Source organism: Plectropomus leopardus, chromosome 2, assembly GCF_008729295.1.
Source record: "Plectropomus leopardus isolate mb chromosome 2, YSFRI_Pleo_2.0, whole genome shotgun sequence".
Taxonomy (NCBI): domain Eukaryota; kingdom Metazoa; phylum Chordata; class Actinopteri; order Perciformes; family Serranidae; genus Plectropomus; species Plectropomus leopardus.
Genome location: NC_056464.1, coordinates 30,957,025 through 30,979,565, shown reverse-complemented (window position 1 = coordinate 30,979,565; position 22,541 = coordinate 30,957,025). Strand labels below are relative to the sequence as shown.

Here is a 22,541-nt window from a genome sequence, read left to right as displayed (position 1 = left end):
ATATTAATATCATCCTCAAAAATTCAGTATTAACCAGGCTTTAGTTATCAGGTGTCAGTTTCTTGACTTAATCCACAAAGCGCCACAAGGACTTTCCAGAAAGTGACAGCTGGTTGGTCATTAATTTCGGAATTAATCACTCTGTGAGTTCGTAGAAACCTGCCAAATCCCTGTGAGACGGTGCAGGTTACAGGAGCTGCTTCAATATTCACTATTCTAGGAAGCAGCTTGGTTTAAATGTGGTTTCTCTCAGCCGAAGGAAAACAAGAGCTTCAAACAATAAGATTGCCTGTTTTTTTGTTGCTGCCTTCCAAAATGACAGGTTCTATTTTGTTAGTGTTTTGTGATCTGAGGCACAACAGCGGGAGGTTGTCTGCCAGTGTCTTTTGTCATTGTCACATATTGTCATTGTCCTGTTGATTGGTTGCTGAATATAAAGAAGGCGTGTTTTGGCAAATTGCAGAAAAGCGTGATGGACAATGAATGATAACAATGATCCCTGAAGTATTTTGGTTCGGTGTTTCCTCTGTAATTCTTTGTTAACAGTGATGGATGGGAGTCATTTTGGAGCCAGTTCAACTTTTGTCCATGTCTCTGTCCCACTTTTTGTTTATGGACAGTTGTAGAGATAAAACTAAACGTTTATTTAGAGCAGCTCTATATGATATTCAGAGCGTTTCTAATTGGTTCTGATTCTGGTTGTCTGCACATGGTTCTCAACATGGAGATGGCTGAGCCAGCAGCTAACAGTGCTTACAGCGCAAATAGTGCTAACGACAGCAAAAGTGCTAACAGTGCTAACTGCGTTAACCAGAGAGGATCAGAGGTTGGGCACTGGCTTCTGCCGTAACTGCTGTATTTTTTAATTACTAGTACTGAAGTTACTGATCATACAAGAAAAGAAAATTGAAAGTTAAAGAAATACAGAAATCTGAAAATAAAAAAAACATTTAAGAATAAAAAATAATAAAAAAATATATAAAATAAATAAAAAAAATTAACAAGTACATATATATTTAAGTTCAAATGAAATAATTTAAATAACTTTCATTCCATTCAATATAATTTACTGATACGTCATTAATTTAAGTCAGAGGACACATTTGGCCAACACAGAATCAGAAATACTTAATTGATCCCGGGGGAGAAACTGAGGTTCGTTACAGTCGCTCTGATGCCAGCATAGAGAATTATAGAAAATTATCGCAAGCTGAAGTAATTACCAGCACAAGTTTATAAAATTCAAAAATAGAAATACAGTTAGAGTGAACAATTAGCACAGTATGTTAATATTTGAATATTTAAAATAGAGTATGTAAAGTAACCCTGGTATTTAAGTGTGTAAGAAATGCAGTAAAAGACAATTAGCACTAAACTGTGAATATTCAAATTATAATATGGATAATATGCTAAAATTGAAAAAAATAAATGTGTGCACACATACACAGGACACGATGACAGGTACCAAAAACACACACATTCACACAGACACACACCGATGCGTGACTGTGCTTCCATGTGTATATACTGTACATGCATACATTCACACTCACAGTCCTTTGTATACTGCTCTTTAACGAGCTTAAATGTGAGCCCTTCAGCATTTTGTCTCTTGTTCTCCAGACGGAAAGCAAGGCTAGTTTATGACTTTCATTTCTCTTTTGGCAGGGGTGGAAAATTTATTGCTGAGGTGGCGCACTAATGCTGTTGATCGACTAAAGAGGAAGCACTGGCTTCTATCTGCATTTGTATGTTAACCTACATGAACTCAGCGCAACGCTGAGCAGTGACAGCGAAGAGATGGTTTGGCGATGGAACAAAAGATGTTAGGCACCGTCCCACCACCTGGCTCAAGGGAGCCAAACTGACCGGGGTTCAGATAAGTCCTTCATTCTTTGGTCAGCATCTGCAACCCTCAGCGCTCAGATTTTGCACCCACTAAGTAGCAAGTTAAATGCTAGCATTTCTTATCTCAGTTTTACGCAACAACAAATCCTTCTATGCTAGATTGCAGTTAAGTTTAGGCACAAAAATGGATTTGAAGATGGAACAATTATGGTCATTGTTAAAAGAAACCAACACTGACTAAATAAGATGCAGCACTGATCTGCCTTAACCTGATTAATAACAGATTTTGAGGAGCAGTTTAAGGAATCCACCCAAATGAATTATACAGAGTTTCAAAGATTTTCTTGCTACAGCGTGATAAAGAAGTTGACTATGTGACAACACTGGTTAAAAAATTCTGAAATAAAATTATCCTTGAGCCATAAAAGCTGAATTTTAAGCTTTTTTTTTTTAACAAAGCCCTCCTGTCAAGTATGTCACTGTTGCAATATTGTGATTTATTAATAAAATATGCTCAAAGAGCTGATACAAAAAGAACAAACAAAGCAAACTGACAGAATTGTGTGTGATCCATCAGTGTTTACGTTCACAACACCACATCCTACAACCTACACTATCACTCTCCTCTGAGGCTCTGTGCGGCATGAAATGTATGTTGCCGCCTATATATAGACTTCATTATTATGCAGGAATTCTTTATGGATAAGCATGCATAAAGCATTCCCTCCAAAGTAGTTTTCTGCAAAGCTTTTGTGTATCCTTGAACAATCAGTCACTGTGCATCATCTGACACAAACCTATACCACCATGTCTACATCCAGGCAGACCATAATGCACTCCAGTCTCGGACTATCACAAAGATGAAGTCACTCATGCCTTCAGGGCTTTACTCTGTATGCCATGCTGCCGCTGCTGCTGACATTTAGTCTACTTGCGATCTGGGTGAACCCTCCTCCACAAAGAAAGCTTAATTAACCAATAATTTAGAATTTTCCAGCAGCCGGTCTTTGCATCTGTTGTTGTTGGCCTCGCATCGTGAAATGATCCCTGAGAGGATTAATTTGCACGTTCTTTTAATGAGCAGTTGGACAGGCATACCTGCCCTGTCGCTGCTCCTCTGAGGATATAGGCATCAAAACAGGAGTTGTTATGCTATATATCAACTGGCATGACAGAGAGGAGAGAACGAAAGACAGAGTAGAAAATGAGAAAATGTTATAGAAATGCTTTGAGCACTGAAATTACTGCATCTTTTACTGGAATTTTATATCAGCTAATACTCAAGAATGACAACTGGTTTGAATTAACACTGGCATGTAAACATTTAAAAAGGCTCACTACGTATATCACTGACTTTTCTTCACTTTTTTCAGAGACTGTCTTTTATTCTACTCTTTGATTCTATGTTAAGTGCCTTCCTTTGTATATATATTTGCATTATTTTTGCCTTTTTAATGCATATTTTATTCAGTTGCTGCTCTCTTATTTGCTGCTGTAACAAAACAATTTCCCTCATGGGATTAATGAAGTATTTCTATTCTATTCTATGTATAAAGCTGGCTGGGTCAGTAACAGAGCTGCAAGGATTATTCAGTTGGCAACTACAAAATCCATTGCAGACTAATCTGATAAGTGATTAAGCAATTTAAATCATTTTTAAAAGAAAGGAAAGACACATTTATCTGATGCAGTCTTTGGCACCTTTATGGTCTGTTAACTCTGTTGTTTCTTTAAAGTAGCTAAAGACACGCCTGTTTAGACAGCCGTTTGGGTAACTTGCATTTGCTCTGTATATTCTTTATATTTTTCAGTCGCGCTTTTACGTCGGTCACCTTAGAAAGAAGCCCAACTTCAATAAACACAGCTGAGTTACACTTATTTGTAAAACTGTGTTATTCAGTGTTTCTTGCGGGTTAAATCAGCGGGTCCTTTTGTTTTGGAGAGATCTCTGTGAATAATTCAGTTCACGGTGAAAACTCCTGAACGTCTGGATCTTCAGTTATAAGAAAAAAAAAAGTTGAGCACACACTAGCATGTGTTGGACGAGCAGCCTGCAGTGACATGCCAAACTGCATCAGTGTGCTTGTTTTGGAGAGGAAGAGACCTCTCCGCATTATTCGGTTCATGATATAAACCTCCTGAACATCTGGATCAGAAATAAGGTGAGAACACATCTACTTGTCAGAGAAAAGGGGGAGCAAACAATAGCACATAATGGGCCTGTCTTTGAGATGCCAAACTGTGTCGGAAATACATGATTTCCATTTGTTTTGGAGGTAAAAACCTTCTGAGCAATGAAAGCTGAAGGAATCCCAAGTCTCAGATGGTTGGAATCTGCAAATTCACCAATAGGCAACATTAAAATCTCTTAAATATTACTCACATCATTTTTAAATGTGATTATTTTCTTATTTTATTTTTTTACTCCTCAATGACAGTGAAAACTGCATATGTTTGGGTTGTGGAGAAAACAAGACATTTGAGAATGTCATCTTGGGCTTTGACTCCGATCTACATTTTTTCACAATCGATTAATAGAAAAACAAATCAACAGATTAACTGACAAAAATAATTATTGGTTGCAGCCCTGACATAGCTGATTCATGTATCCATCAGTGGAAGATAATTCAATCATGCAATCTTTACATCGATCAATCTTTAATAATGACAGCTGCTTTGGGTGTGATTGTTTGTTCTATTCTGGCATGAACAGTGTCACTGTGAGTCCACAGGAGGGCAGCAGATTGTTAATCCAGCACTGCTCACACTGCCTGGAAAATATGAGGAGCTTTTATCCATCTTGTTTCAATTCTGTGGACATTCAGCAGCAGCACTGCCGAACTGAAACTGACACCACGCAGATTAATTGAAAATGACAGCAAAAGCTTAGTAATGCTTTTTTTCCTTAACCCTCTCATGTGGCAGACTGACCCAGCAACCTGAGTATGGATTAAGGATGTTTAACTCACATGCTGACTGCACCCGCAGAGGCCAAGGACACAAATGTGAGGTTAAGCGTGGGGCAGAAAAGGTCTGTGTTTAGTCTTTGGTTAAATCATCCCTGAAGGTCACAAGCTGAATAGTTAACATATCGTCGTGTCATATATGCGATCAATATTCAGAGTGGTAGCACCTGTTTGAGGCTTATTTATGCTCAGAGCAGATTATAGTGCAGAAAAACATGCAAACATTTATGACCACTGGGACGCTATAAATTCCTTACGAGGTACCACACTAAATGATTACATATAAATCATCTACAGTACATCGACTTTTGGGGAACATATAATAATTCATTCTTTGAGAGCAGCTGCGTTGGGAATTATGTTGATATAGATTGGACACATCTGGCGTCCAGATTGCCAAATATTTGGGAGCCATCTTGCGTGTTAGTTTTCTTGTTACATGTGGAGCTTATTAAGTTTAGTCGTGTGAGATCAGGTCAGGTGACTGTGAAAGACTTGTTCTGATTCAATGCCGTAGATCTAAAAGAGAATTCAGAGGATAAAGTGATTAAAGTAATAAGTAATAAAAATATTCAATTATGTATTATTATTTCACTAAACACTGGCTGAACAAGAACAGCACCTGTTTCACTTATTTTCATCTTAATTTTACATGACTTCTTAGTGGTGTTGGTATTTCCCACTTACAAATATTCAATAAGTATCACAGCTATGAAATATATTGTCATGCAATGGCATTATTTACTGTAGTGTTGGTCCCAAATACTGTAATTTAATTTACATCACAGAAATTGCTATAGCAAAACTAAGGACTATTTTTTTTGACATAGCTGCATAAATTGAGAGTTTTCTAGGGATTAACACACACACACACACACACACACACACACACACACACACACACACACACACACACACACATTATGCAGCTCCAGTATCCAACATAGCTTAAGATAATTTGTGACCACCTTGTGACGTACATGTGACGTTAATGCTCTGGACTACTACCCTATCGCTGGACAAGAGCACATTACGAGGCACCAAACCAGTAAACTGGATGGGTAACACTATTCTTTGTCATTATAAAAATGACCTCTATGTTCTCTATTACTCACAGTCATGTTGTAGTAGGGATGCCAAAAAAGAGAGCAAAGCTATTGAATCAGTTGTTTAGTTTAGTTAACTTGACAACAGAAATGTGAGTTTCAAAAATCCCTCAGTAAGGCTTGATAAAGGCAGGCTCCAGTTTGCACGCTAATCGATGTGTTAATAACATTCCAAAGATACTCATCAGATATCTGGAAATGTTTGTTGGAGAGAAAAAGTTGCTTGATGAATCCCCAGTCAATACTGGATGATTCTACAAGACTTCAGATTCAATGTGTTTGATACATTAATTGCCAATGGCTGAGGTCAGGGAAGGATTTATTTCAATACAGCCAGAGTTGGTGATTGTTACAGCAATGAAAAGACAAACCAAGACAGATTTTGTGAGATTTATTTTGTTTGTGTCCAGTTTGAACTAAGTGCGTTTTGAAATTAATTAACAAAGCAGTTAAGATAGTCTTGGTTTTGTGAAAGAAAGAAATCTGAATTCAGAGGGTTTATGGCTGTATTTTTATCTAATTTTATTTTTTTGTTAAGGAAATTAATTGAGCCTTTCTTGACATTTCATGAGTTTATTCTGATTATTAGACCCAAAAAGGTAAGCAAGTTTGTAGAACGTAATGAATTTGCACATATCCCACTGTGGGGAGGAGGCACACACACCTGCACAACAACAACTCTACAACCGTGTTGCTATATAGGGCATGCTGCTTCTTGCACTGCCTCTGTACTGTATGGTGGCATTGGAGTCAAGTTGCAAGGTGCAGATTTATACAATATAAACTTGATCCAATATGACGTGAAACAATAGAAACTACCTAAAAGAACAAGTATGCCATCAGAAATTATTCACAAACAGAACAGATGAACCTTCTTCAACTAATTCAAGGCATGTCCTTACAACTAATAGAGAAACTTAAATTTACAGAATCGGCCATTCGTCCAGACAAACCAAAGAAACAAGAGAAAGGTTGTGGAGAAGGGACAGAAAAAGACGGACAGGAAGAATATATCCGTTCCAACTGGCTTCATTTCTGTTACTGCTGATACAATACTCTTTTTTTCTCTGTGTCAGGGGGTCTTTAAGCAAAGAGAGAGGGAAAAAGACAAGGACAGTTTGTTGGCTGTAAACTTAGAGCATTTACTGTATTCATCTCATCCAAGTTTCTGTAACCGCAACACGACTGGAGAGAAAAATTCTTTGTAAAGAGGCACAGGCCTGAGTTTCACTCAATGTGTCCTTAGCAGAGGCGGAAGGTTTGATCACATACACGGTTTCAAAGGTTGGAGGGTCACCTGATCCTCTGTGTGTGTGTGTGTGTGTGTGTGTGTGTGTGTGTGTGTGTGTGTGTGTGTGTGTGTGTGTGTGTGTGTGTGTGTGTGTGTGTGTGTGTGGTAGTGGGGGTCCTAAGTGCCTCGGGGCAATGGTATAATAGGCATCGACCCACCCCCGAGGCCAAACCTCTCCAGCCCGTGGACAAAGTGTCCCGCCTCAGCCATATTTGATTTCAAGGGCCAATCTTTGAATTGACGGCTTCTGGACAGGTAACGAAAGAGACCAAGGGAGACGATTGTCTTCTTTTGAGTCATCCTCCACTCTATTCACTGTTAGACTAATAAAACGATTTTACCAATCTATCCATGCCATTTGTAAAAGAGGGAAATGAGAGTTTGTTAAAGATCAAAAACTCATATGGATGCATTTCTGGTGTTTTGGGTTTAGAATCAGGGTTATGGCCTGTGAGCCACATGAGACGTCCTTGCAGAAGTCCTCTCTGGCTCATGCATTTGTCCACCACTTAAAAGGATTTGTCAGTGCTTGTAAAACATTGCGGAATGTGATAGAAATGTGTTTCTAATCCGGTTGAGTACGTGGTTGAAAAAAAAGAGTCAATGTAAATCTAAAATGTATAGATGACAGATGTAACAGTACCAAATGCACAAGTTCACAAAAAACATGATGTTCTGTTGTCCAAGTTATCATGAAAAGACATTTTACAACTCCGCTGAAATGGAAACTCAGGGGTTGCTCTCCAGAGAATGGGTGCTTAAGTTTTTACAAACAAAGATGTCTGTACCCACAAGAGGAAATGACACCGAATAATTCAGGCAATTTACAACGAGTACATTTAGGGGAGCATGCCAACTGAATGACAGGCAAACATTCATGGATGTGACAGCAGCCTCCTCTGTCAAACTGTGTTTTCCACTCATTCAGTATATCACCCTGCAGCAGAAAACTGCTGGGCAGTGGACTGAACCAAAGCCGCGGGGCATGAGTGGTGGGCAGTAAGCCAGCCTGCAGATATAGTGCCTTGACTATATGACAAACCCTTATTGTGGCTGAATGCCACTTTGACTGACGTACATCCTCCGGCATTAAGTTAACAATCATCATCAATGATCTTGAAGTGATGGACAACGCATGCACACACTGACAGTTTGTACGGTATGTTCTGTGTTAGCTACAAGTTGCTTGATTCTTTACATGATTGTTAACAATTTTGCGAGATAATTTTCCTTCTCCAGGCAGGACATTTGTACTGTTAACTTGCTTGAGAAAGCTAATTCATTAAAATTAGTAATTTTTGGCCTTTATTTGTGTATCTTATTATGTATGCACATGATTATTGAAAATTATAGTTATGAATCACTTTTAAAATACTACTTGGTCCTACCCAAAATTTGCTGCATTCACCTGGGTGATGGTCAGCTCAAGGCCTGTGAGTCTGGGACTATTTCAGCTTTCAGCTTGCCTGTGGGGATGTTGAAAATTAGCTAAGTTTGCTTCACACAAATCATGTACATTACTAATTGTTATAGTCACCTCATAAGTCCTGCCTCTCAATTCATCTTATTGGACAATAGAAAGAAACAGTAATGACATTTTTTCCTCAGCGAGGAAATCAAGGCAATCAGGGCAAAGACATATTCATAATACCACCATGGATTTATCAAAAATCTCATTGGTTTAATATTTTGTGAAAGCACCAATTGTCAGTAAAATCAATAGAATATACTGTAGCTATTGAGGTATTTCGTCAAAAATATCATGATATTTCATTTTCTCCAATATCCCAGCCCTAATTAGAAGTGACACATTTTCCATTACGGTGGCTTAACTATCTCAAGTTTAAAGTTTAAACCTCTGCAATTACATTTTTAAATAATAGCAATATGTATCAATATCAGTTTCATAATATATGATATGCTTATATAATGTTCACCATTATTATGAAGTATTTGCAACTGTAGTTAATGGGCCTAAATCATGCAAAACCAACACAGCCTTGGAGGTAATACAGTGGCACTATGGCAACCATGTAGGGGGCCAAATGCTCATATGCAGACAAAATTGTACGCACAGCAAAGTAAATCAGAGCTGACACTAATCCTTTACGCATTTATTCTTATGACTAAGTGAAGTTACTACCAGGTTGGTCATTCAGCCTTCAGGGAAGTGAAATCCAACCCCAGTCTGATCGTTTGAACCACCAGCATATCAGTCCTCACAGAATGATAACATCCCACCAACCACACACACACACACACACACTGCAGGCTTTGTAAACAAACACTAAGTAGAGAGAATAGATCCCTCGATCATCATCAGACAGCTGTAAACACAGATGTGCTGAGAGTCCTGTCGTGTAACAGACGAGGCTCAACAGGAAGTACAGTAGGTTCTGAACACATTCAGAGCCGCTGTGACCTTTAAAACGAAATAAAGACAAACATTATCTAAATAATGGGGAGGGGGGGGCAGTGGGGAATCAGGTGCACATTCAGATGAACACTGTAGGTTGGGAACATAAAGCTTCCAGGATGGTAAAGAGTGACATGAAATGACAGAATGATGGTGACATTTTTTGAATTCTTCTGTTCTATAAGAAATTGAATCCAATGTAGAAACGCTCCTTTCTGTCAAAGACAACACAGCCATTGTCCTCCAGAGTTGGGGAGCCTTTTCCTGAAAGGCTATCTGCCTGGTGGCCCCGGGCTAATCTGGCCTGTGCGGAGCGGAGGTCACAGGGCACATGCTTAGCCTGGTTTTGGCTGGTGGGCCGAGCACAGATCCTTCAGATCACTCCTTAGGTCAGGTGCTCAATTTGCTTGAGATAAGCTGACAAAAGACCTTCCATACCTTCCATGGCTTCCCTTCTTTTTTCTTTAAAACCAGAATAAGCAACCTGAGGTCAAGAGTCAAACACAGAGTCTGCTCACAAGCACACTGATATTATAATTAGGGCTGTCACCTCAAGTTTGGACATATTTGCACATAATTTGTTTAAATTAATCTGAATGAAACTCATGTATCCGTAAATAAACTGAGGCTTGGGTCACACAGGATTTCACTCCCCATTCATCTCTACGGGGAACGTGGTGAGATGTATTCAATGAAGTGAACAGGCCTCATTTTCCTGACAGAGTTCAAGCCTGACTGCAGGGAGTGCAAGGACATTAACTGAGGGTAATGACAATGAAAATGTTTGATAAAACGCTCCACAGTGGAATGCTGTCTTCCTCTTGTTTAACCATGTTAGCTCCTGCAGTTAATGCGTAAAATCCAAATCTTTTTCCTGTCCTTTCTGCTTTTTCTGTCAGCATGCACTGAAATACCTAGTATGGTAACATGTAAGCATTTTAAGAAGAAGTCAATGGTAATGAAGTGCACAACATAGTGTTTGTTTTTTTCATCACTGAAATGTCTACTTGCACAATACAAATAGCAGAAGATTGCACTCTGGGAATTTTTGAGTACGTTAGGCGCAACAGCAGAAAATTGCACTTTAAAATGTAACTTTTTTTTAGTTCAATGTTGAATTTGTTAAATAAACGAATGCTGGAAATTATTTGCATTTTTTCAAACAAGCCATTTTATTTTAAGCAGTGTATTGAAAGCAGCAGAAAGGCAGATCTGATTACACTAAATGTTTATTTATCTCAAATGATACTGTTATGGTGATACTCAACTATATCACATATTAAAAAGTTCCCTGATTCAAGCTTCCTAAATGTGAATGTTTTCTGGCTTCTTTACTCCTCAAATACAGTAAACTGTATATCTTTTGGTTCTGAAGAAAAGGAGACACGAGGACATCATCTTAGGCTTTTGAAAACACCAATCAACAGTTTTTTACCATTTTGTAGACTAAACCACTAATTATTTAATTGAGAAAATATCAACAGATTAATGGAAAATAAAAATAAACTTTAGTTGCAGCCCTAGACGAGAGAGCAACAACTTATTTGGGGTTCAAACAGTCAAACAGACTTTTTCTGCTGCAATTAAAAATAAAAGATTTTTCAGGATTTTACAATTTTGCCATAAATATAAACCATGTAGCAACATTATATTTTTAAGCAATAATATCCACCACGACCGCGTTTGTTCGCTCATGAGACATCCACTAAATGTTAAAGGCAGATGTATTATAAAGTCAGCGAACAGACAGAGTGCATTTTTAGGACATCCCTGCTGCAGTATAAGACACAGCTTGTTGCACTTATACACCAAGACCTTTAATTCCAACAGGAATTAAAATTCCAACAATCTCTGTTCAATCTGTTGTTGGAATTTTTAGATTTAAAAAAAGGGCCACCCCTTCATTGTAATAACATTTTGGACCACACTGATGAGTTTCTATTGAAAGCTAAAACGAATTTCGTTTAGGACATCAGAGCAAGTTTAAAAATGACAATTAAGGCACTTGCAGTTTTGCCATTTTATGTATCACGCAGTGCTGTTAATTCATAAGCAAGAGAATGAAGTTCTGTATAATCTGTTTATCTGAAAATGACTTCATTCCTGGTGTCTGCAGTCGAGCATCCTAAATAAAGTGTAACACAACCGATGTTGACTAAAGCTGTCCGCGGCAGACGACCTGCGCTCCATGTTGCTCCGCTGTGTCTTTGCGGTAATCAAATTTGAATGTTTCATCAAATGAAGATTAAGCCCCTTACTTCCTGCTCAGTTCCACGAAGTCGGCTGTCTTTTCAAACGCTCGGTCTGACCTGATGTGGCTGATGAAGGCCAGATGTGGATCACCACAGCGCACACATTTTCTTTCTTTGGAGTAATTGAGAGTTACAGTGTGGCTTTACAAACAGACAAACTGATCTGTGGTCCACCATGAAATGCCATTGATGTCACTGGTGGTTCACACAGTATTAAGCAATACCTTGGTTGAGTTTTGTACGGGAAGTATTAGTTTAATACCACGTGTATATTTTTTTTTTTTCGCTTTTCTGGTTTTTATTTCTTTCCCAAGAACTTGTCTGTCACAAAGGGTCATTGTAAAGGCATGGAGACTGTTGTATCTATTTCTGGGGCTATTTGGCTTCCATTTTGGCAGCTTCCTAGATTTAAACTTTTCAAGCTGCTTCATTCAGATCACACTCAATAACACATTTTTGAACCAGAAAAAAATCATTCAAAAGGGAAAAGATGGAGCACAAGTTGTTAAGTCTACATTTTCTCACAATGTACATGTTGGATTCTGGTAAATTTCAATTTCACTGTCAGAGCTACGGCTTAATAAGAGGAAGATCACTTCCTTTCTGCCAGACATCCCCCATCATCCCCCCACTGGAGCTATGGTAAACATGAGCCCCAACGCTCTTCCTGTCATCTACTGTGCACACATTGAATAGTGTATCCTCCACAATAACACAGCATTTCAAGGCCTGCATCCCATTATAAAAACAGATCTGGATGCTCAAATTACATTGATTATAAGATAAAGTAATAATGTACAGTATATCCCCTCCTGACCTTCAGCCAACAGCACAGTTACTAGAATAAGAAGAGCTCATAAAATCCAGAGAAATGCAAGCATATAGTTTCCCATGGTCAAGGACTGGCTGCCTGCTGCTGCCAAATTAAAAATTTCAAAACCGTTTTGTGCTTACATAAGCTGCATCACTAAAAATAAACAATAAAATGACCTTGCTTTTATTTTCTTTCCCCTCAAGCAACCTGTATGGATAAACACCACATATCCAAAGTGTCTACAGATACTGGTGGTAAATAGTTAATCAGTCATTTGGCAATTCCCATTTTTAATACCATCTCAACCCAACAGCAAAACATTATTGAGCCGCAACCCCACTTTAGCGTTAGCACTTTTTACACTGAAAGGGCTGCCACAAAGTCCCTTTGCTATGCCGCATTTGTATTTTTACACAGAATCAAACAGAGGCGGCATCATGCTGCTCGTCTCATGTGTCATATAACATATATGCTACTTCAGCTACTGTTTGCTACCAACTACGATTTAAATCTCCTGCAGTGGTCTACACACCAAACAGGCTGTCAAGAGATCACACCTACACCACCCATGATCCTGTCCTGCCAGATGTCCAGTTTATACAGACGTCATTTGGGCACTGTTACTATCGCTGATGTCGGCTTAAAGACGAAACAACTCTTTTTTACGGTCTTTTCTAAATAATGGCGAGGCGCCATAATGGCTTAATAGAAGCTATTAAGAGAAAAGTTCACTGAAATGACATTAATAGTATGTTAAATTTGAACTCTGGAAACACTTATCACATGCTATCTGTCCCCGAAAACAACCTGTTGTGATTTATATTTCCTCCACTGTTATGTTTATTCCCAGCCATGTTTCCTCCACTGTTATTCCCGCCATATCTAAAGATGTCAAAAAGTCTTTTATAAACAGCAGAAGATGTCTGGTCTGGCCTGAGTGACTAAGTAGGCTTCTGCAAATGACTTTTACAGCAGATCAGTGGGAGGGCCAGGTTTCAAATCCCCAAAGCAATGTAGTGCCAAAGCAGGAAGAAGCCACTGATGAAACTTGTCTCTCCTGGATGTCTGGTCATCCAGGTTTCCAAGTCTAACTGTAACTGTTCATAGATAACAGATTGAGTTTGATCCATTACCTAGCTTCAAGCTGCTGCCACTAGCTGAGAAATGATCAGAGAACCAGAGGGCAGCTTTTCAAAACATGGCCATGACCACTCTTAAAAATACCAGCCATGCCATGAAGAGTTCAGAGCGATAATCATAGCCAGAGTGTAATCCTTGTGTAATATGGTAAACAGATTTTGCTTCCATATGTTCTTATCAGGATCCAGATGTGCGAGGCGGGTAGTGACACACTGAAGGCCTTATTTAAAAAAAAAACAAAAAAAAAAACTGAAGTATTAATTTATGAGGAGGGTGAGATGAGACAAGGAGGACACATTGTTTCATAAAAACACATATGTACGTTTTCCACACCTGGATTAGTTTATGCAGTCTCACATCTATGATCAAATCTCCTCTTGAAACATTAGCACCATTCACTCACACACATTCAGACATCGATACACTCTGTAACTCTATCCTGTGTAAGAGCTGGTGATGACAGTTACATCAGTTTACCAATTTCACATCTGGAGGAATTCAAACACCTGCAAGGAGAAAAGTACATGAATGAATGAATGAATTTTCAGTTGTGCATCTCTTTATAAGATGACAAAAAAAAGCTCTATTCAAGCATCCAAAGTTCAGGAGTTCACCAGTACTGACAACGTCTCCAGCCAAATGAGTACATTTGTAAAGAAAACTCTTGGAAAGGTTTGGATCTGTGTAATTAATTGCTCATTTAAAGTGATCTCATAAACATCTGCCTTTGTGAAACATCTGCTGTTTCTTTTGACAAAAAGCAAAAACCCAAATCAAAAATGAACACTTGAGATAACAATACTTTTGGGAAAACATAAGGAGACAGAAAACATTCTGCTTTTGGGGGAATTTTTTAATGTGATATATAATCATAATATGGCTCTTTTGAAAGTAAATAACCCAATAAAGGCCACTTGTGGAGCCTCCTGACCCAGATATCAAAATAAACACTGGAAATGTTTAAATCTGTTTAGAGCAGTTCTAAGTGTGTTGGACTTTGACAAAAAATTGTTAATCATTAACAGACAAGTGGTTGATCTTTCTCCCTGTTTCTCATGACACTAACATTACTGCTGCAGGAGTGTGAGCTTCATGTCAGGGACGTTGAGAGACTGCCAGCCATAGTGACAGAGCTAACTGTTATCATCACACAGCTAATGTTACCCAACAGGTCAAGCAGTTTTGGTATTTCTGTGTATGAATTATTTATATTTTTTATTTATTATTCATTTGGTGAAATGTGATGAATGTGTGCAGATTGTGTTGTCTCATATCATATTGTTGTCCACTTCTGTCCTAGCTTGATGTGAGGTGCTTTAACTCAGCAGTCTCATCTCCCCCCATATCATATCACCACATATTCAGTAGACTTTTCACAACTACATATGATGTGCTAGGTGTCCTGGTTGCGTGCGTTGGAGGACGCTGTGTCAATTTAAACCTGTTAAATGCATTGTGTATTTTTAAAATACACTTCAGTTTTCACAGGAAATGTACAGTTTCTGTTTGTAAGATGCATAGTCTTTTTCAAAATAAACATACAATGTGGGGAAAACACCTCATATTTACCTTTATTTCGCTGTGCAACAAAAGCGAGGTTAGGTTTAGGCAACAAAAACAAGGTTAGGTTTAGGCAACAAAAGCTGGTGGTTAGGTTAAGGCAAAAGTACATGGGCTAGAAAAAAATGTCATGGTTCTGCTTTACACACATACGGGAAGCAAACACCAGCCCCCTGGGTAAAAGTCCGGTGTTTATTGGACCTATCTACCACCCCTACTGCCCAAAGTACAAGGATTTTCCAGTTCCTCGAGTTATACTGTTGTGCGGCAGCATTTCATATTGACATCGCCCAGTGCCGTATCATACTGCTGCGAAAGGTTGGCTTTTTTCGACGGTTTCTTCGTGTTGCCACCGTAGTGACGTAACAGTTTATCTGATAGCATGAAATCAGGCAAAATTCTTATTGCAGGTAAACCATTAGTTATAAACACCTGAAATTGAAAAATCTGAAAGTATGGTGGATGCTATAAAATATTTTCACAAAGTTTAGAGAGAATGTAACAGAACTACATTCAGTGTACCAAACACCAAAGATTCTCACATAGACAGAATAAATATAGGGCACCAGGGCACTAGACAGGCAGGCACTAGGACCTGCACCGCTCTGCAGGCAGACAGAGCCTGCAGCCTCTGGGACGCTCCTCACTTACTTTCAGAACAATTTTCAAACAAGTGCAAGACTCAGAAAGGACTGTTTGGGATAATTGACAAAGAATTTGTTCTTCCCCTCCCTGGCATCTCGTGGAATTGGACACAAACTGGAATATATTTCAGTGATCTTCGAGAGTCTTACGTCAGTGGAGAGAAGAGAGCTTTTGCAGAGGTAGAGGACTATTTTACCTTCATACACTGCATGGATCTACAGTACCTTACTAGCCTATAAAATGCAAAGTAGTTTAATACTTTTTTTTGCATTACATTAAAATAACCTCAAGACAAAGTAAATTACCTTTTTTAAGAATATTGAATAGTTTGAGATGTGCAGCTTTCAAGGTAAAACCTGTGTTAAGTGTCAAAGAAAGTTATGAACAAGGTCAACTTTCACATGCAGACATTTTATACTTTCTGTTTCTGTATTCTATGATAGCTACCTGCTGATGGTGTTATTACAATTGCTATGTTTTGGGAAACTAATGTAGATTCAGGGTTGAGGATCAGACCCTATAGGGAGGTGATCATCTCCTCCATCCCCTCAGAAACTGTTGAAGCTTAGCTTCGGGGCTCATCAGGTTACAATAGCACCGATCAGACGTGCACTCGTCTCCTTGGGCAAGGTGATATTCTCAAAGCATTCCTGCACAGTTTTTGTATTTGTATGGCATGTTGGGTTGGAAACAAGGAGCTAGCTGCAGGGTAGTTTTACTCAAATTATGTGTGCCACAGAGTTAAAACAAATTATTGCATTCTTGACATAATAGCAGGTGATTATACTCGAGAAGACTTGCAATGCTGCTTTGATAGGTACTTTTTCCATAGTGCATATTTGTCATTATGGAATAGGATTTCAGACACATCTTTAAATATATGTATTCTGGATACCTTTGATTATATTTTCATAAATTCATATGTACTCTCCTGCATTGAGAAAAATCCCTTTTTTAGATGTTTACTGAGTTCTTAATAGTTTCAAAGTAAAAATTGAGTTTACAGACACAGACGGTATGCATTTGAGCAACATAAAGTACATGTGGGAACAGAGCGACTCATTTATAAACTAAACCACACGGCTGTTATCAACTGGCAGGAAAAACAAACTGCACAATCAATAGGGAGGCTTCTCTGAGCTCCAACAAAAGAGGCAGTAGTCAGTTTACAACGACAAAGAGAGTGATGAAGTCAGAGTGATGAAATCAGAGGGGGCGAGCTGAAGGTGGGATGTTAGTCTAAGTGCTTAGTTAAGGAAAGGAAATGCCAAAAGCAGATTTAATTTTTCCTTTTATATATATCACTAATGGTCATTGTCATATTGTCAAAAACGATATGGACCTTGGAGAGTTTTACTACCATGTGACCCTTTAAGAAGAGTTTTGTTTGACAAAGCCAAAATAAATGTATGTAATTAAGGTAAGTCAACTTCGTCCAGAAGATCTGTGTATGTGCGACCTTTTCGCCTTTGGGGATACAACATTGGAAATATCCTTGATTAGGGATGCACTAATATATTGGCTGCACATCAGCATCAGCCGATACTGGCCTTGCTGACTGCCATCGGCAAATAAGATGACATTCACCTATGTCAGTGGCCAATGTTTCGCAGGCTACAAAGCATGGCTTAAGACTGATGGCGTCCTGTTGTCCCGGGACAATCAGAAACATGTATAATCTGAACCAAGATCTTTTCTGGGATGCCTTTGAGACTGAAGAACGCAGTGAACTCATTATCAATGTGTCAGAGGTCGCACCCCATTTTTCCCTGATGATGCTATATTGTGAACAACAAATCCATGTTAGAATCAGCAGAGGGAAAGCTAATTGATGTTAGCAGTTTGCAGATGGTGGCCGAAACGAACAGCTCGCAAAGGTTACATTCAGGGCCGGCTCTTGGCATAGGCGATGTAGGTGGTCGCCTAGGGCGCCATCTGCTGGAGGGGCGCCGCCATGCCGCCAGTACCCCTTGGCCTCGAAGGAAAATAATAATAAAATAATATCTTTCTATGCCCACTGGCGCCCTCACTTAGTGTTTTCTGTCTAGAAAAAATATATATATAATAACATTACAAACAAATAAACAGTGACATGTTCCTAAATTATGTGTGAGCACGTGATGTGTCGTTATTGGGTGCGGAGGTGCAGGTTAGGGTTAGGGCGCCTAGGGCACCAAATTGGGTAAAGCCGGCCCTGGTTACATTGAGTATCATTAGGATGCATTCAAGCTCTTATCAGTAAAAATGAGCAATGAGCGAAGGTAAATTATAATGTTATCATGATGTCTTAAAACGTAATCTTGTAAAATGTTTTGGGCGTGAAACTTGAATGACTACAGTTGTTGAAGAGAAAGCAGGATTTCCCAGACATACAATTATTTGTGGCAGCCCGCCACAATCAGAACCTCTACTGCCACAATCTGATTTTATAGTTTTAACCAAAAACATCTGTATCACTTGTAAATGGTCAAATTGTCCTTTTAAACATCAATATTGACCCAAAATTTCACAGTTGGTGCATCCCTACCTCTGATGGTATCTGTGGTTGGTCACAAGTTGTTTTTTAACATCTTTCAAATGTTGATCTTTAATGTCAGCTTCAATTTAAAGCCAATTTTAATGTCTACAATGTGTGGTGCAGTTTTTTATTGAGTCTTCTCAGGTCACTTTGAACCAGGCCTCACTTCTTTCGTGTGGTTGATTCACAATGCTGCCTTCAAAGGCAGCTTGCGGTCATGTTTTGTAGCCACAGGATGTTGAGCACACAGTAGTTTGCTAGTTGTGGTTAAACATACGGCCAAAAAAAGGTGGATGCTACATGACTCCTCATATTGTCTTTTTTTAATATTAAATGATTGTTTTTTTCCACATTCAAAGGAAAGAGGAAAATGTATCCAACAATGCTTCGACCCTCCACAGGCTGCTCTGTGGAAACTTCTGCTTCTGATTTTGTGAACTGCAAAACAGTGGGTCATTAATATCTACTTCTGCACACAGTAAACAACCATATTTGATTAATGTGAGGAGTTACATTTTGAGAAAAAAAAACATGATATCGACAACATGCCAAGTACATGAATCATGAAAAATGAAAAATTTCACTACATGTTTGATTTATGATTCCCCTAAGCCACATGTGTCAACATGCCTCTGTGTGTCATGTCTTACGATATGTGTTGCTGATTACTAGAACATACAGTAATGAAATATGTCTGAACCTCCCAAACTAAGGTGCTTATTAAGGTGGTGGGAGTTTGAAAGGTGTTTTCCCCACAGCTTATCCTCAGCTGACATGTCTCCCCAAACCTTCAGTTGAAATGTATTGAGCCAGAAACTCTTTTTTAAAATTTTAGGAAGTCTCCGAATTAGATCTGCACGATTATTTACATTTGAGGTTAATCCCTTAAATATAATTTTAATCAAATAATTATTTTTTTAGTTTATGAAATGTCAAATAAAGAAAAAAAACATTCATCACAAGTTCCCAGAGCTGAAGGTGAAGAGTTCATCTTGCTTGTTTTTCTAAGTGATATTTCAAAAACAAAAGATAATTTAATTTACAGTGATAAAAAGTTGCATGTCTAAACACTAAACAAGCTGAAACCAGATAATGTTTGAGAGAAAATTAGTCCAAAGAAATGTAAAATTCCACAAAGTAAAGAAAATAACCTCATTGATTCATCATCTTTCAGCACTACGACAAACTTTCCTTTCCTTAATCCAGTCAGAAGAGAAGCCTGAACTTTATGACAAAACATTATCAGCTTGGCCTAATAATACAGTCTTATTATTCTTTAATAAACCGTCCACTGTAAATCAACTTCTTAGTGTAGTTTGATCCACGTTGCCAAAATCCTTAATTCTTGGATCCGAGTGGAAATAGTTTTGGTTTGGACAAGATCTGGCAGTCAGAAACTGTCTTTTCTATTTGGCTGCAATCTAATTAAATTTAAGACCACACGTTTTAACTCTCCCATCATTTTCAGATCCGTTCACATCTTTAAATTTTCCATATTTTTGCGAACAGAATGTGGTGCAGTCACTGTTTGACTTGATCTAAAGTGTGTTATGTTGGAAGATGGTAAAAAAAAATGTGAGGTCCAGTTTTCTTCTACTGCACTATCTCTGTCTTTTTTCCATCTTTTCTGGTATGCAGAGCAACAATGTACATCAGCACAGCAGCATTCCTCATTGCTGGACAATCTGTTCCACAGGTGGATGAACAGGGTCTGGCAGAGTCTGAAAGAAAGGTTACAGATGCTGTACGGTCCATCTGAGTAGAACCAGGGTGTAAAAGCTTATGCATGCCTAAAAAAAACCTGTACATGCAAAGAAACATCCGTCTGCACTGAACTTCATATCTTTTTCTTTTCTTTTCTCTTTTATTTTATATACACTTCTGTTTCTCTTTGGCTTTTTTCAGTGCCATGTTGTAGATGTACTAAGCTCAAGTGCTTATTTGCAAGATTTAACAGAAATGAGATCAATGACATAAAAAAAACAACAAAAATCAAACTTGTTCTTGCATTAAAACTAGTGTTGTAAAGCAACAGATTTACATTTGATGGTAAACTTTTCTTGTTATTTTAATACGATCATCAACTTCTAACCTCATTAAAAGGGATCTTGACATGTCAACAGTGCTACATCTAATTTTTAAAAATGTCCTTTTTTGTGTCCATCTATTTCATGTACTTCTTGCGCCTGTTATACATGCAATTTTTGCCAGCTGCAAGACTGCCACGATGGCTGGTATTGTTTTCACTCCATCAGTCTTTGTGTGAGTCAGTAACACTAATTGTGACAGAAACTACCACAAAGGTGGTTTTGAGTATTTTCACAGGTGCTTATATTTCTGTCTGGCTGCGGACAGATTTTGTCAACATAGTAGCATCGTGAACATGTAAGATGCAGTCACAAAACTTTACAGCTGTGTAGCTGAGATCAAAATGAAGGCCTAGCTCAAGGCAAATGTGGTCCGAGCAAGGCTGACCAAAGTAGGGGGGTAGGATGAGGGGCAGGGGCCACTGAAACCAGCATTTTACACCCTCGTCCTATAATTGTTTAAAGTGGTGGCTCGCTGTATTGCGGATGGAGTGGTCCCATTCCAAGATGGTCTCTAGTAGCCAATTTGCAACCTCAAGGGCTGAAAAATGGACCCAATGTGGAGGTGACAAAAACTGCAGTTCTTTGAATGGCCACTTCAAAAGCCCGTCATTCCCCATAAACCCCTATATTAAAATGCCAAACTTTATAACAGAAATAAACATGTTTACAGCCTCTAACAAAAAACAGTTTTGGCCTTTAGAGCTGATTTCAACATTCACGACAGCTGTACATTTTTATATAGTTCATCCATTTACATTTTGTTAAAACTTTAAGTTACACATCATTAAGGGCAGGCCACTTTAAGTGACAGGCTGTCTGCCGATGCCGTCCTCAGATCTCAGTCACCCCTCGCACCTTCACAGCTCCAGTCTCTCACACTAATATGGTCACTTATGGCCCCAGAAAAGATGCTGTTGGCTGTAATGCTTAACTCAAGGCTTCAAAACATGAGTGCAGAAACCAATGATGTCACAGTAGCTACATCCATTATTTTTACAGTCTATGTTAGTCACATAAGAATTAAAAAACAATAACTAGTATTAGTTGGCAGTCAGAAAAGCATCCATGGCACTCTGATTTTCAGTAAAAATCCTTAATCAGTACATGGATGACCAACACATTTCAACTTCAAAAGCAAGACTGATAGCTATTTATTTTTAATTATGTGACTACTTGAAATATCCTTGAAAAGCTCCTGATTTTTTACTATCCCCAACACCTAGTGTCTTGTACCCAGTGCAGCACTCACTATTTTTCTTCATGGTTTCTGGTGGCCATTTTCAAGAATGCCACAAAAAACCTTTTTAACACAGGTGTGTGCAAAGAAGTGTGTAGAATAAAGAAAAACACAGGATCTTAAAGCAGCAAACTGGGATGCTACAGACTACATTAGAATGTCAACAATCATGGGCTTAATTTTCTCAGTACTTTCTGCAATGAGGAGCTATACAACTCCAGGGACCCAGAGATGGACAGGACTAACTTTTCCTCCTCTTGCTGATGCCAGAATAAAATTGCATGCACGTTGTGAAGGACCACATATTTGAGATTTAAGTTCAAATGTTCATGTAGCTGAACTTTGGCAGAAAAACCTGGTGGAAATTTCAGTTAGAGCTGGCCACGATGGCCCTCTTCTTTGGAAAGCATGGTCTTGCTCTGGGCAGTGTCAAACAGCAGTGTACTTTTGATGTTGAAGCCCTGCAATGGTTCCTTCATATCTCATGACTTTTGTTAGAAAATTCCCTTTTCTTTTTTTTGGAGTGTGTAGCAGAGAAGATGTGCATCCCAGCCATGCACTTGATTTACGTAACAACTGAGCGACTCAGAATTATGGCAGTCTAATTGGATTTGGCTGTTCAACTCAAATATCCAACGATACGTTTTGTTTCCCATCC

The 22,541-nt window shown here is 38.6% G+C and overlaps 1 protein-coding gene across 1 annotated transcript in view; it reads left to right on the top strand.

Annotated features, from left to right (window-relative positions):
* Positions 1 to 16,093: 16,093 nt before the first annotated feature.
* The window catches only part of ngfb (nerve growth factor b (beta polypeptide)), a 36,368-nt gene continuing 29,920 nt past the window's right edge, over positions 16,094 to 22,541 (top strand). The window contains exon 1 of the mRNA XM_042508562.1: positions 16,094 to 16,217. The gene's annotated coding sequence lies outside the window, so the exon portion shown is untranslated. The remainder of the gene's footprint in view (positions 16,218 to 22,541) is intronic.